General features: G+C 43.5%; 2 long non-coding RNA genes and 1 other non-coding gene across 5 annotated transcripts in view; 1 reads left to right on the plus strand and 2 right to left on the minus strand.

The window, feature by feature from the left end:
- LOC131509286 (uncharacterized) lies at nucleotides 1-3,818 on the minus strand. 2 transcript variants are annotated; one of them, XR_009260412.1, is made up of 3 exons: nucleotides 3,753-3,818; nucleotides 1,820-1,853; nucleotides 1-1,062 (listed from the first exon to the last, which is right to left on the minus strand). It is a non-coding gene; the product is annotated as an uncharacterized LOC131509286 (long non-coding RNA). The 2 variants fall into 2 exon arrangements; XR_009260411.1 differs by lacking the exon at nucleotides 3,753-3,818 and having other exon boundaries at nucleotides 1,820-3,502.
- LOC131511253 (small nucleolar RNA SNORD93) lies at nucleotides 1,698-1,769 on the minus strand. Its single transcript, XR_009261447.1, has one exon. It is a non-coding gene; the product is annotated as a small nucleolar RNA SNORD93 (small nucleolar RNA).
- The window catches only part of LOC131509285 (uncharacterized), a 27,404-nt gene continuing 15,026 nt past the window's right edge, over nucleotides 3,743-16,120 (plus strand). For both annotated transcript variants that reach the window (XR_009260410.1, XR_009260409.1), the window contains exon 1: nucleotides 3,743-4,059. This is a non-coding gene — a long non-coding RNA (uncharacterized LOC131509285). The remainder of the gene's footprint in view (nucleotides 4,060-16,120) is intronic.

Raw genomic sequence — 16,120 nt, forward strand, 5'->3', positions numbered from 1 at the left:
TTAAGTTTTAAAAATCACATTTATTGAAGTGTAGTTTACATTTAGTAAAACACACCCCTGAAATATGACAAACGCGAGTGCCACCATAATCAAGATATAAAACACTTCCGGGGCTCCTGGGTGACTCAGTTGGTTAAGTGTCCGACTTCAGGTGAGATCATGATCTCAACGTTTGTGGGTTCGAGCCCTGCATTGGGTTCTGTGCTGACAGCTCAGAGCATGGAGCCTGCTTGGGATTCTGTCTCTCACTCTGTGCCCCTCCCCCGCTCACACTGTCTCTCTCTCTCAAAAATAAATATTTAAAAAAAGATATAAAACACTTCTTCAAAACTCACTCATGCCCCTTTGCAACCTACCCTTGCCAATCGTTACTAAGCCATTTATCTGTTTTCTGTCAAAAGGATCAAATTTAATTGTTGAAATAATGTATTATGGAAAAATTTGTATGCATATAAAATTATTTTTATTAAAAAAACTTTTTTAAACATTTATTTATTTTTGAGACAGTGTGAGTGGGGGAGGTGCAGATAGAGAGGGAGAGACAGAATCTGAAGCAGGCTCCAGGCTCTGAGCTGTCAGCACAGAACCCAACGTGGGGCTCGAACCCATGAACTATGAGATCATGACCTGAGCTGAAGTTGGATGTTTAACTGAAAGAGCCACCTAGGCACCCCTAAAACTGTATTTTTAAAAGGATGCTTTGAAATGTATCTTTAGGGCAGTCAAAGGAATAGGATTTAAAAATAATCTTTGCAAATTAAGGCACAAGTGACAGTGTTGTTAAGACAGTGGTAGAATAGTCTAGTTACTATGTCAAGCTTCAGGCTAGGGCTGGTTGGCAGAAAGGCTAAATAATAGAACAGAATTCTACAAAATTCTCTATGGTGCTGGTAGATATATGTTCTTACAGATATTTGGCACCTTCTCAAAATTCCCCCCTGCTACTACCATGAAAAGGACAAAGAGAGCAAAAGCCTCTATTCAATCGCCATATGTTCAAATACACTGTATCTACTTGAAAAGCTTCTTTCAAACACCACGATTGTCTTTCGAGCACCAGACCTGTAAAAGAAGTATCACAACAGGTAGTTAGATCGGCAATTATGAAATAAGATGTGCTATTAAGAAAATAAAGTGGTTTCTAGACCATGTTTACAAAAGCTGTGCAGCAGGTAAGTTAACAGAATTCCCCAACATACTACGCATTTTCAACTCAGACTTAGTAATGTTCTCATATAAAAGTGAATTTTTAACTCAAACCCTATCTTACTAAAAGCTCAAAATGGTCACCATAGGGAAAGATACTTTGAAAGATTAAATGCCAATTACTTAAAAATCCATTAAAAATAACCTTTTCTTGGGGCGCCTGGGTGGCGCAGTCAGTTAAGCGTCCGACTTCAGCCAGGTCACGATCTCGCGGTCCGTGGGTTCGAGCCCCGCGTCAGGCTCTGGGCTGATGGCTCGGAGCCTGGAGCCTGTTTCCGATTCTGTGTCTCCCTCTCTCTCTGCCCCTCCCCCGTTCATGCTCTGTCTCTCTCTGTCCCAAAAATAAATAAAAAACGTTGAAAAAAAAAATAACCTTTTCTTGGCATAATAAAGTATTGCCTATTTATTACAGGCTTTGCCCCCTTCATATCTAAGACATACTTTCTAAAGGGAGGAGGGATGTGACTGCAGGTAACCAATTCCTATGAAGTTGGCCTCAGATAAATCCTTTAACCCATCAGAGAAGCATATCCAATCAGATTAAGAGTTCTCATCCTTGGCCAAGAATTCAATTCAGCTATTTAATAACAAATTATCTCCATTTGGTCCATACCTGAAGCTCATCAGCATCTTAAACTGGACTGTGCCTGATAGAAAAGTGAGAAGAACAACGTTAAGAATATCAATGAACTCTTTATGATTTGGGTTTTTTTGTTCGTTTGTTATGTAAAGAGCATCTTTTATTGTGGTTACCTACTAGTTACCTCAAAGACTAAAAAGCTACCTTTGAATAGAATTCCCATATAAAGGCTTTCTCCAAATTTCCTCACACTTGGGAAATCTCCTTGGTAATTTCCAGCCAGGAGTAAAATAGAACAGTGAATTAAGTTCCTATCATCTGGAATCCTATGTAATATAATGTCAGCACCCACGACCTGTCCAACTTGACCTTTACATTAGCATGGAACAGTATCAATTTTAGAAAAAAAACAAAACAAAACCTGAAATGTTACTGGCAACAGTTTGTACCTAGGAAACACTAAAACAAGCTCTAAACAGATTTAAAAACCAAAGGAAGCCTGAAACTTGTTGACCAAGCAGAAGCAGACAGAGCCCAGCAAGTTGAGAACAGTTCTCGGCACTTGCTCAGTTTCCACTACCCTTAAATAGACACTGGCTCAAGCTGCTGTTTCCTCGTCATGGTGCCTGGCTCCCTCAGCCCGTGTTTCTCTCTCACATGGAACTGTTGAAACAGTTTGGCTCAAGAGGACCCCCCCCCCCCCAATAAAGCAATTGTAAACCAAAGCCTGACCATTACATTTCCCCGTGTTGCAGTGCTAGTCACCAGACTGAGGGACTCAGGACAGGGAAATCTGTCCCTGTGCTCTGGGGTAATAGATATGGCTGGAAAAGGGATGCCTACAGCACAGCTTGCTCCCCCCGCCCCTTTAAAAGCACGGTAAAATGGATGTCCCATTCAGTTTCCTGGTCAGTAATATCAGTTACTTCCTAATAGGTAAAAAGGTCTTTCATAACTCTACGGGCAAACATGTAACCCCCAGAAGCCTCACATTTCAAGAGATTGCTAAGTGATACTTAGGATATCTACAAAGATTCCTTCATTCACTCTACTCTAAATTTAGATCTTTACAAAGTTTACTAAATCCGGAGAACAACCGTTTCTATAGCATGGGTGCCAGCGTCTTGGTGGACACAAATCAGAATCCCAATAGTTCATTTTTTCCCGGGACAGAAAACCATGACGGGCTTCGCACCCTGAAAATGTTGGAAGAGGGTCCTGCGCTGCATACGGTACTGGTCGCTCCAGAAAAGGTGAATCTGGGGCAGAAAACTGCAGGCAGGACTCACAGCAGTTATCAGCCCCCGCAAGACGAACCCCAGACCTTTCAAAAAGCCAAACCACCCTGCAAAGTGGCAACTGAAAGGCATTTGTGGGGAGTGGCTGTCAGAGCGCAATTGCCGCCGTTTGTTGCTTTTGTTGCTAGCACACTAATTAAGCTGCTCCGCACGCAAAGTTAAAGCGCTCAGATCCACGATCTGGCTCATTTTCCAAACTGGTTACGTCGGGGTCATGGTAACACCAGGCAGGCGGGAGCCCGGAGCGAGCCAAGAGCGCCCACTCCGACCCGGTTGGGCGCCTTCCGCCCCGCAGCTGCATTCTCCAAATGTTATTTTTTCTTTGAAAAGGGCACTTGAAACTCCCGGTGGCTTGGAACCCTGGAGCATCGAGGCCACAGGCACCAGGGATGAGGGGACCGGAGGCGCGGTAGGCTGGGGGCCGGGGGAAGGCGCCACAAGGGTGCTTCCCAGGAAGTAAGGGTCCCCGACTCCACGAGGACGTCCTCACCCCAGAGGAGCCCTCACGGGGGCACCTTCCCCGGGATCGGGGGCCTCTCCCGAGGGGGCGCCAAGCTGAGGCCGAACCCGCGTCATGGACGCCCGGGGCGAGGCGGGCACAGGGACCCAGAGAGAGAACCCAGACCACGTGGCCGGTTCCGGCGTCGGGCCGGTCCGAAGACACTTACCGAGTCGCACACCGCGTCGGAAAAGGGAGGGCGCTGGAGAGACGAAGTTTAAAAGGGGCTTGGGCGGTCGGCACCCTGAGACAACCAACCAAAAATTACCCCCAGCGCCCCTCCCGGCCTAGTAACAGCCCCGCCTGCGCTGCCCATAGGCTCGCGCGCGCCCCCTGCCGGCGACTCACGTTCCCCAGCCCTGGCTTCGGAGCCGGCGGATTCAGCACGCTTGCCTGAACACCTCTCTGTGTGGGTGTTCATTTATACCACGCTGCAGGTTTGATGAAGCTCCTGGCATCAAATCAAATAATGTTAGGTATGTAACCGCCCGCCCCTCCCCGAATTCCATGCCTTCCCCCAGGGTGGTCTGCAAGTCAAGAAGGCACTGCCGGACAGGACCCGCAGTCTCCAGCCTTGTGCTTACGTTGAGTTTTATCCTTAATTTGTTTTTCGAATTTTGAGATTTGAGGCTTCCTAAACTGGGGCACTTGAGATTATTTTGGTTGGAGGGACTGTTTAGTATGACAGGTATGTTTTGAGTGTTTACTGTGCCAGGCAATGTGATTGGTGCTGGGGGGTATAAAGTGGAATGAGAAACTGCACCTGCCCTCAGAAAACATAGAGTGACGTTCAATTGTTGATAGAAGCCCACCCACTGTGCCCATGGCACAGCACAGACCACTGAGCCCAGCCTGCTAAGGGGTCAGGGAGGGCACCTTGGAGGAGGGGTACTGATGGTGCGTCTAGCATTACCAGCAGGAATCTGACTGCACCTCGAATATTGAAGAATATTTGGTAAAAATCAAAGAGGCCAAGAGAATTAAAGAGGACGTATAGAGTAGAAGGGACCTAATAAGTCAGCTAGAGTTTTCTCTAGTGGAGTAGAGCCACCCTTAGGGTGATCTCCAGAAGCAGAGTTGTCATGATGGTGGAATGTAAGCTCCATAAGGACTCCGTTTCCTTCTCTGCTGGCTCCCCAGAACTGAGCACAGTGCCTGGAATATACTTGGGTCAGGAGGAAATTACTCCAGGAAAAGACATTCGCCATTTATCCCCCCAAATAGTTGAGTATTCATGCTATCAAACTCTTGAAGGCTCATAACGGTGGTAGTGAGGGGGTCTTATCCTAGGCTGTAACTTTCCTGGGTCACCTTGAATGTGAATTTATCTCTGCATTTCCAGTACATGGCCAAGGGCTTGGTGTGCTGTAAGGGCTTGATAAAACATGCTGAATTTCCTTTCCTGGCATGTATTTGGCCTGTCGTTCAAACACACTTATAGAGAAGGTATCCTGGGGCCTCCGGAGGTGTTGGGCATTTCTCTGGCTAGTTTTGCTGCTGCTAGAGGGGAACCTTATCCCCACCACCGCCATGATTCTCTGTGGAGAAACTTCTGCTGGATAATGCCACAAACCTCTACCTATCCTTTTCTCATTCCTTTTCAGAACAAGAAGGAATTTCAATAAAATCCAGTGTTAATATGAATTTTGAGAGCATGCAAATTAGGGTAGGCTTGTTAACTTTCATTCTCTACCTGTCCTCTGTTCTCAATGGAAGAGCCTAAGATTCTTCTCTGATGGGAGGGGAAACAGGGCGTAAGAAGTGACCATTGGAAGCCATTGAGGGTTTTCTTGGTTCAGTATACAGTCAATTGGGTACATTTACCTCTGTGCTTTCTTTATAGTCCTAACTAAATGAAAGGTAGTATTTCTCTGTAACCATGCAGTAATGATCCTGCATTTTACACGTTTAAAATTTTTGGCTCCCAAGTATGTCATGGCAGATAACATCCAGTGGCTTATTCTCTTCAAGGAAGAGCAAATCCATTAGAAGGCTATAAACTGAAGATTCGTGTTTTTTCTTCCCTCACTGCCCAGGATCGGTGTAAGGGAATGGTGACTCAAGGTCTAGACTGGGACCCTGAGAAGAACAGACTAAACTCTGAAGAACTAATACTAGTAAATATTAGTAGTAAAGCCAACACTTCAATTTCCATTCTATGTTTTATTCTGTGTTGGTTCTGGATGCAGAAGGGGCAGAAAGCAACTTATTTATCACCCTCTTCAAACCCTGCAATTGCCCGATCCTATCCCCAGGAGATCCCAAGTCTTACTTGTTCGCAATGAACTGACATCAGACACAGATCTAGGGCATTTGCTTTCACAAATTAATTGGCGTATTCATTTACTTTCATCTTTGTGTTGAATGCACATTTTATTGTGTTGGAGAGTCAGGAGATAAAGCAATTGCAGACATTATTTATGATTTGAATGATTACTCTAGTTGGGTAACATTTTAATTGGCATCATTGGGCCAGTTGCCACATGCAGGTCTCTGCCTATCAGCCTACCTTTTCCAAGCAGCTGTAGGCTTGTTTTCAAGCCGAGAGAGAATGTCTGCCCCCACTGAAGTTTATTGGTTTCATCTGCCTAAATAAACTTGTGTGGCTGATTTTGGCAATTAAAAGGTGTACTTGTACATGTCCTGGAAGCACTGAGATATAGATGCACTTGTTTCTTTCCCCACATGGGTACAAAACAGACTATTAAAAAAAAAAAAAACCCTTTTAGGCTGGATGGCGCCATGCAGAAGAATAAAACTGGACCACTTTCTTACATCATACACAAAAATAAATTCAAAATGGATGAAAGACATATGTGTGAGACAGGAAACCATCAAAATCCTAGAGAAGAACACAGGCAGCAACTTCTTTGACGTTGGCCATAGCACTTCTTACTAGACACATCCCGGAGGCAAGGGAAACAAAAGCAAAAATGAACCATTGGGGCTTCATCAAAATAAAACAAAACTTCTGCACAGTGAAGGAAGCAATTAAAACTAAAAGGCAATCTACAGAATGGGAGAAGATATTTACAAATGACATATCTGATAAAGGGCTAATATCCAAAGTCTATAAAGAACTTTTCAAACTCAACACCCCAAAAATAAATAATCCAGTTAAAAAATGGGCAGAAGACATGAACAGACATTTCTCCAAAGAAGACATCCATATGGCTAACAGACACGTGAAAAGATGCTCAACATCACTCCTCATCAGGGAAATACAAATCAAAACCACAATGAGATACCACCTTACACCTGTCGGAATGGCTAAAATTAACAACTCAGGAAACAACAGATGTTGGTTGGCAAGGATGTAGAGAAAGGGGAACCCTCTTACACTGTTGGTAGGAATGCAAACTGGTGCAGGCACTGCGGAAAACAGTATGGATTAAAAATAGAACCACCCTGGGACCCAACAATTGCACTAGTGGGTATTTAACCAAAGGATACAAAAATACTGATTCAAAGGGGGCACATGCACCCTGATGTTTATAGCAGCACTATTGACAATAGCCAAATCATGGAAAGAACCCAAATGTCTATCAACTGATAAATGGATAAAGAAGATATATCTTATGACACACACACACACACACACACACACACACAATGGAATATTACTCAGCCATCAAAAAATGAAATCTTGCCGTTTGCAACAGCATGGTTAAAACTAGAATGTATTATGCTAAGCAAAATAAATCAGTCAGAGAAAGGCAAATATATGATCTCACTAATAGGTAGAATTTAATAGTTCTAATCCACTAATAGGTGGATGAATATAGGGGAAGGGACAGAAAAATAAGATAACAACAGAGAGGGAGGCAAGCCATAAGAGAGTCTTAGCAATAGAGAACAAACTGGGGGCTGCTGGAGGGGAGATACATGGGGGGATGGGCTAAATGGGTGATGGGCAGTAAGGAGGGCACTTGTTGGGATGAGCCCTAGGTGTTATATGTAAGTGATGAATCACTGAATTGTACTCCCAAAACCAATGCTATATTACATGTTAACGAACTTGAGTTTAAATAAAATCTTGGAAGGAAAACAAAATCCCCTTTCAGGTGTGTTACTTACAAACTTTGGCGTTGTTCACAATACTTCTAAGAAGTACATGAATAAACGTATAAAATAGAGTTCTACTTGTTTACATTTCAACATATCCAATGTATTACCTTTATTGCTAAGAATGATCTGGTTTGTTGTAAAGCAAAGAAAAAATAAAAACATTCTTTACTTTAACTCCACATACTTCTGTAGGTCTTTGTTTCTTTTTATAGTGCAGCTCCTCAAAAGTGTTGTCTATATTGGTCTTTAATTTGTCTCCTCCTTTCATTTCTCAATCTAATTATATTGGTCAGCCTCTGAGATGGTCTCCAATTGCCTCATCTCCTGTTATTCATGCCCTTGTATAGTCCCCTCCCCTTCAGTGTGGTCTGGACCTAGTGAATTTCTTCCATTGAATAGAATTAAACATAAGTTATAGGTCGGCATGTGGAGAGATGCCCCACACCATATGTCATTAGGGAATTGCAAATTAAAACAATGAGATATCATTATGTATCTACTGGAATGGCTAAATTCCAGACGGTGACAATATCAAATGTTGGTGAGGATGTAGAACATCAATAACTCTCACTACTGGTGGAAATGCAAAAAGACATAGCAATTTTGAAGGACAGTTTGGCAGTCCTTACAAAGCTAAACATACTCTTACCATATGATCCAGCAATCATACTCATTGGCATTTCCCAAAAGGAGCTGAAAAAACTTGTATCTGCAAAATAACCTGTAAATGGATGTTTATCATAACTTTATTCATAATTGCCAAAGCTTGGAAGCAACCAAGATGTCTTTCAACAAGTGAATGGAATGTGGTACATACAGACAATGGAATATTATTCTGCACTAAAAAGAAATGAACTATCAAGCCAAGAAAATACATGGAAGAAACTTAAATGCAAATCTGAAAAGTTTATCTACTATATAATCCCAACTGTATGACATTTTGGAAAAGACAGAACTATGGAATCTATGAACAGATCAATGGGTGTCAGAGGTTTGGGGGAGGGAGGATAACTAGCTGGGGTACAGTGGATTCTTAGGGCAGTGAAACTGTTGTATATGATATTATAAAGGTTGATACGTGTTATGTATTTGTCAGAGCCCATAGAATGTACAACACAGAGTGAATCCTAATGTAATGGACTTAGGTTGATAATGATGTGTCAGTGTTGGTTCATCAACTGTAAAAACTGTTTTGCACTGGTGGGGAATGTTGGTAGTGTAGTGGGAGATCTCTCTAGTTTCTGCTCAATTTTTCTGTGAATCTAAAACTGCTCTGAAAAATAAAGTCTTTTTTAAAAACTGATGGGATGTCACTTCAGAGATTGTGTTACAAAAGACTGGAGCTACCATCTTGGGCTGCTGTCTCTTACCTTTTCTCTCTTAGAGTCTTTGCTCTAGGGGAAGCAGGCTGCCATGTTGGGAGCTGCTTTATGGAGAGAACTAATTGGCAAGGAGTAGATGTCTTAGGCTAATAGCCAACAAGGATCTGAGGCCTGCCAGTAGCCACGTGAGCAAGCTTGGTAGTGAATCCTCTCACATCAGACCTTGAGAAGACTCCAGTCCTAGCCAATGTCTTGATTGCAGCCTTGTGGGAGACCCTGAGCCAGAGGCAACCAGGAAGCCACACTGATTCATGACCCATTGATGCTGTTTGATAACATGTGCTTATTGCTTTAAACAGCTAAAGTTTGTTGTAATTTGTTATGTGGCACCAGATAACTGATGCATCAGTCCATGACTCCATGGAAACAACTCTTTTCAAGGGCCAAGGTGCTTTTAGTCTTGACCTTAGTTGTCTTTTCAGTCAAGTGTGATCATTCTCTTCTTGAAACATTTCTCTTTTGTCTTCCAGGTCACCATACTTTGTTTTTGTTTGTTTTTCCCAACCTCATGGCTGCTTCTTTTCAGTCCCTGTTACTGGATCCTTTCTATTTGCCCACCTTTACTGTGCGGAGTTCTCCAGGGCTTAGTCCTCAGATCTCAACTCTCCTTGATCTACTCCTATCTAGGTAATGATGTCATCTAGATGTACAGTTTTAAATACTGTTTTGACTTTGCTTTGTGACTCAAATTTCTCTTCTTTTTTTCTTAAACAATAGAATTTTGTATTCTCACAGTTCTGAAGGCCAGAAGTCCAACATGAAGGTGTCAGAAAGGTTGGTTCCTTCCAGAGGCTCTGAGGGAGAATCTTTGTTTCTTCCAAGTTTCTGGTGGTGATGATCGATCCTTGGCCTTCAGCTGCATTATTGCCCCAGACTCTGCATTTGTCATCACATGGCATTCTTCTGTGTGTCTCTGTGTAACTGTGTCTTCTTCTGACCTTCTTATAAGAACAATAGTCATAGGATGTAGGGTGCCCTAATCCAGTATTACCTAATCTTAACTTTGTTACATTTTTAAAAATCCTATTTCCAAATAAATCCCCATCATAGGTGCTGGGGTTAGAACGTCAGTGTAACTTCTTACACCCACAACACAAAGCAGTGCTCTTTTTGTCCCTTTTCTCTCATGCTTGAAGGTTACTGGAAGTGGTTTTTGGACTCAAAATTTCACTTTTCTCTCAAACTTTTCCATACTGTGTGGTAGAATTGACAGGACATGGTAACTCATTTGAAAAAGATGGAGATAAGAAATGAAGAGTCACATGACTTCAAGTTATGGTGACCACCTCGAAAGCCCACCAATCCTTGGTGATAGGCTTGAAAAAGTGACTGTATGCAGGGCACATAACTGAGGTACTCTACCTAGTGACCCTCCATTCAAGCAAGGCATTGTTCTAGGACCATGTATTCCTGTTTTCCTTTTTTCAATTACTATATTCTACAACTACCTAAATGAGTTACCCCTACCGACCTCTCCATACTCACTTCCTGTGACAGATTTCTTGTCATATAAACTATACAGCTCCTTTTTATTCTTTTTTTAAAAAATAATTTCTTTATTTTTAAATTTACATCCAAGTTAGTTAGCATATAGTGCAACAATGATTTCAGAAGTAGATTCCTTAATGCCCCTTACCCATTTAGCCCATCCCCCCTCCCACAACCCCTCCAGCAACCCTCTGTTTGTTCTCTATATTTAAGAGTCTCTTCTGTTTTGCCCCCCCTCCCTGTTTTTATATTATTTCTGCTTCCCTTCCCTTATGTTCCTCTGTTTTGTATCTTAAAGTCCTCATATGTTTTGTGACTCAAATTTCTGTCACAGGCTTAGACCATTCCCTGACTTACAGTCTTATATGTCCAATTGCACACTGAAGGTTTGCACTTGGGTTTCTAAAAGGCATCTTGAAATGAATGTGCCTGAAACTCAACTCTTGATATTTCATCATTTACAACTGATCATGCCACCATTAATCCACTGGTGTATATAGCAGTTTTATTCTTCTAGTGCTTATGGCAAAAATCTTAGAGGTGTCCCAAACTCCTCTCTTCTCTTGCGCATTTACACACATCGATCCACAGCAAATCCCATCATCTCTGCCTCAAATCTGACCACTTCTCAACCATCCTAGTCCAAGCTCCATTATCTCTCTCCTGGTTATTTTAACAGGCTTCTAGCTGGTGTTTTGCTTCCGTCTTTGCACTTATAGTCCATTCTCCACACAATGACCAGAGGGAACTCTTTAAAACATTAGGAAGATCATGTTACTCGTTTGCACAGACCTCTTGAGTGGCTGGCCCCTCCTTTCTTTCAGTGTAAAAGGAAAGTTTTTCAATAGTCTACAAGACTATACAGGATGTAGCCTCCATTTCTTTTCTGTCTTCCCCCCTGACAATCTCCCCCTGCAGCTGCACTGGCTTCCTCACTGCCCCTCCAACATGCCAAACGTTCTCTGCCACAGGGCTTAGCACTTGCTGTTCCTCTGCCTGAAATGCTCTTCCCCCAGGTTTCCTTTTGGCCTTCACTGTCTCTTCCTTTAGGTTTCTGTTCATAAGCCCCTTGTTATAGCTGAATTGTGTTCCCCTAAAATTCATGTTGAAGCCCAAATCCCCCATTGTGATTATATTTGCAGATAGGGCCTTTAGGGAGATAATTAAGTTAAGGGAGGTCATGAGGATGACGCCGTAATCCAGCAAGACTAGTGTCCTTATAAGAAAAGAGAAAGTCACCAGATCTCTGTCTCTGTCTCTCTCTCTTTGTGTCCACATCAACAGAGGCAAGGCCATGTGAGGACACAGCAAGAAGATGCTGTCTATAAGTCAGGAAGAGAGGCCTTACTGGAAATTAACTCTGACGACACTTTGATCTTGGACTTCTAGCCTCCAGCACTGTGAGAAAATGAATGTCTGTTTAAGTCCCCCAGTCTGTGGTATTTGATTATGGCGGCCCAAGCCAATTAACACATCCCCCCTAGAAGTGAGGCGTGTTCTGACCACCCTGTGGAAAGTGCCAGTATCCCTCCTATCACCCAGCAGGCCTATCCCCCTGACCCTGTTTTTTCTTTGCAGGGCTTTAACCTCCTTTTCTTGTTTGTTTATTGTTCCTCTCTCCTGAATAGAGCATCAGTGCTGTGAATGCAGAGACTTGTGCCCACCAGCACCCAGTACTTTGTGTGGCACATCTTAGAGTCTCACTAAATGGTTGTTAAATGCTCCAGGTTGAACTGGGACAAAATCCTCCGTATGCTGAAATTGCTCCAGATTCCTTGGACAACTACCAGTGCTCAGAGGGAAGAAAATCCTATCAAAAAGTGGACTTTAATCACAATGGACCCCTAACTTATACAGCCTCACCTGTGTAATTCTTAGAATCAATCAGGGATTGTATATGGCTGCATATGCTAAATAAATATACTAGGGCTCAACTAAATGGCAATGTTATTTTCCTCACATAACAATTCAGAACTGGTGCAAAGGGACCCTGTTTCTTTCTGTCTTTTTGTTTAGCCATCTGTAGGATATAACTTTGGCTCTTCAGTCACAAGATGGCTGCTGCATATCCAGCATCTCATCCACATTCCAGGCAAGATGACTGGGAAGGGCCAAACAATCAACCAACCAACCAACCAACCAACCAACCAAACAAACAAACAAACAAATGACTGGGAAGGGTAAAGGGCAAAGGCAAATGCCAACAGAGGTAGTTTTTTTTAAAAAGCACTTTCCCAGAAGCCTTATTTGGTGACTTCCACTCATATCTCATTGGCTAGAAATATATCACATGTCCTCCTCTAGCTGCAAATGCTACTAGGAAATACATTTTAAAAAAAAGCTGGGCATATTACCACCCTGAAGAAAAGTGGGGTGCTTTTGTAGAAAAGAAGTGACAGAGTAATGGAAATTGTGTATGTATCCAACAGTGTGAGCCTCTTCTTTTGCACAAGAAAACCAATTTCCTCAATTTTCAATCCTGAAAGAATGTAGCCCCAAACACCATGTTCCGTGTTTCTACTTTAATCTGGACGGAGTTTTCTGTAGTGAGAACAGCACATACAGAACTCCTGAATGGACGGTGAGAGCACGGACTGCCACAGAGCATGAACATGTGGGGCAGAGAATAATTGCAGATGAGTTTTGATCAGTTGTCTATTTATGTGATTGTTCAAATCAACATTGCCAAGCTGAAATTTCAAGAGGGTAGGGATTGTGACTGCTTAATTTCTCTATATAAAACCCAGGCTGCCTGCACCTTGAGCAGGCAGTTGCTAGTAAGTGCTTTTCATAGAAATGATGATAAATATGTGAAGCTGCCTGATTGCATTGTCCTTTTTGATTAACGTGTCTTTGTGACCCACATTTGGAAGCCCAGAAATAGCTGCGAGGCTCGTCCAAATTTGTTCTGGGTAATTGAATGCAGCAATGTCACAAATGACTTCTCCTAAATCATGCTTTGAGCTTTTAAAAAACTATAATGAAACAATGAATAATCCTTTTGTTCTCTCCAGAGATGCACATAGTATGTGTGTTTCATTCCTCACCCTTGATGTGACTGACCATCTGTGCCACTGTAACTGTTCTGCCTGGAAGGGAAAAGACAGGAACTGTTTCACTTCTCTTGCGATCACCCTGTGTCCTTTCTTCTCTGCTCGCCAAATGTAGCCTTCATGGTGGGGCAGTGGCATCACAAATGTTGTATCTCAAGACCCCGTGTTCTGCTAGACAGGGAGTGAGGTGCCTAGAGGGCTTTGTGTTTAGTGAGTCAAGAAAATTTATTCAGGTTCGGTAATGTACACGAGCCTTTGAGGTAAACATGTAGTCTGTTTTTGTAAAAGGCCCAGCCTTTCAGGTTTCTGCTCCCCTTCCCTTCTCCATGACATCTGGTGTGTGTACATGGGGGGTACTTAGGGCATGACACTAATAGTCTGCATTCCAGCTGGTCTCTGCTGCAGTGGGGGCTGTCCTCGGATAGTGACCACTGAGATGTGACTCTTCCCAGTCCCGGCTCTTTGGGGTTTGTGACTGAAACCTGGGGCCTGGCGACTCATAGTCACATCTGCTCTTGAGTTGGGCAGGCCTCAGGAACCTGCTCTGGACAACTGCAGTGTCATCTGCCCTGGCCACCCTATCCACCCCCACCCCATTGCTTTCCTTATAGCACTTATTTATGCATCCATCTACCGGTGTCGACTGGCTTTCTCTACTAAAACTTTAAGTCCCTTTCAAGATACTTTACTTAGGGGTCTTCTGTCCCTTGGAAATGTGAACAGTTACACCCTTCTCTATTACTGTCTGCGTCTCTATGCCCGTCTCCATGCCTGTGCCCATATGCACGCTAGTCTATATCAATTAAGAACATGGACTCTAAGGGTCACCTGGGAGGCTCAGTCGGTTAAGCGTCTGACTCATGGCTCAGGTGGCGATCTCACAGTTCATGGGTTCAAGCCCTGTATGGGCTCCATGGTGACAGTGTGGATTCTCTCTCTCCCTCTCTCTCTTCTCCACCCCTGCTCACACACACTCCCCCATCTCTCAAAAATAAATAAATAAACTTAAAAAAAATAAAAGAATACGGACTCTAAATTTCACCTTCCTGGGGTCAAATCCTTGTTCTGTTACTGTTAGCTGTACACACCTGGCAAGTTACTCAGCCCACCTATGCCTCACGCTCCTTATTTGTAAAATGAGGATAACAGTAGCTACCGCATAGGTTGCAGTAAACATATGAGCTCCTACCTGGAAAGGGTTTAGCAGAGGGCCTGACACACGGAAGGCTCCACGGAAGTATTTGCCACTATTTATTACCGACTGTCTTTCCTGCTAGAATGCGAAGTCCACAAAGGCAGAAGCTTTGCCTGCCTCTTTTATTGTTATATCTCCTCATCCTTACGTAACGGGGAGGCCCTCAGTTACCATTTGTCAGATGAATGAATAAATGAATGGATCACGAAATGAAAAGAACACAACATATTCCAAAAACTATTATCACCCTTTCACACTCCGTCTGGTAAGATTTATGTCGCGCTCAAGATGATTTGCTCCTGTTTAGTGTTCTCCTAGCCTCTAGGAAGGCGAGAACTAGATTTTAGTCATTGATGAATTCTTCTATCCCCAAACTACCCATCCCAGGGCTTCCAAGCACGCTGGGCAGCCTGGTCCTGGGGGAAGTCCTACCACTTGGTACTCGGGAGTCCTACTCTTTCCTCACTGAGTTTGGCTGCTTCCTCACACTGACATGAACACTGTTCTCTCCCACTCCGAGGGGAGTGGGAGGGGGTGCTTCAAGTGTCCTGTTTTTTTGTGTGCATCTGTGTCTGTGTCTGTGTGTGTATGAGTGAGGGAAGGCAGATGACAATGAGCAGCTCTCACAGCTTATCAGCAGCCATCTTCCCAGCCATGCCTCCTTTCCTTCTTCTAAGGATGGTCTCTTCCTGGTTTCTGGCCTTACCTGTCTGGGCTGCAGAGAGATTTGGTCCTGGTGGAGCTAGCTCTCCCCAGGGATCTGTGGCACTAGCCACTGTGCCTTCTGGACTTCCTAGCTAGTACTCTTGTTCCAGATATGCCCCCAGGTCACCCCATTAGTGGTAGGAGTTGCTGCTTAGGCAAATGAACTTCCTTTTTGTTCAGGGGCTTAGAACCCCAAGCAATCACATTGAAGTTGAACCAAATTTGAATTGTGATGAATCCTTTGTCCTCTTTCTGCTGGCTTTCCTCTCTTTGCCTCCATGGGACGTGGCACAGCCCTCTGCAGGATTCCTTGGATGGGGGCACCTGGGTGGCTCAGTCAGCTGAACATCCCCCTTTGGCTTAGGTCGTGATCTCACAGTCCGTGAGTTCATGTCCCACATCAGGCTCTCTGCTGTTAGTGCAGAGCCGGCTTTGGATCCTCTGTTCCCCTCTCCCTACCCTCCCCGCATTGGGCTCTCTCAAAAATAAGTTAAAACATTTAGAAAAATGTTTAAAATTGCATGGATGTAATTTTTTTAATGTTTATTTATTTTGAGAAAGAGAGAGAGCGAGCAGGGGAGGGACAGAGAGAGAGGGAGAGAGAGAACCCTAGGCAGGCTCTGTGCTGTCAGTGCAGCACAAACCC

Source organism: Neofelis nebulosa, chromosome 4 (assembly GCF_028018385.1).
Source record: "Neofelis nebulosa isolate mNeoNeb1 chromosome 4, mNeoNeb1.pri, whole genome shotgun sequence".
NCBI lineage: Eukaryota > Metazoa > Chordata > Mammalia > Carnivora > Felidae > Neofelis > Neofelis nebulosa.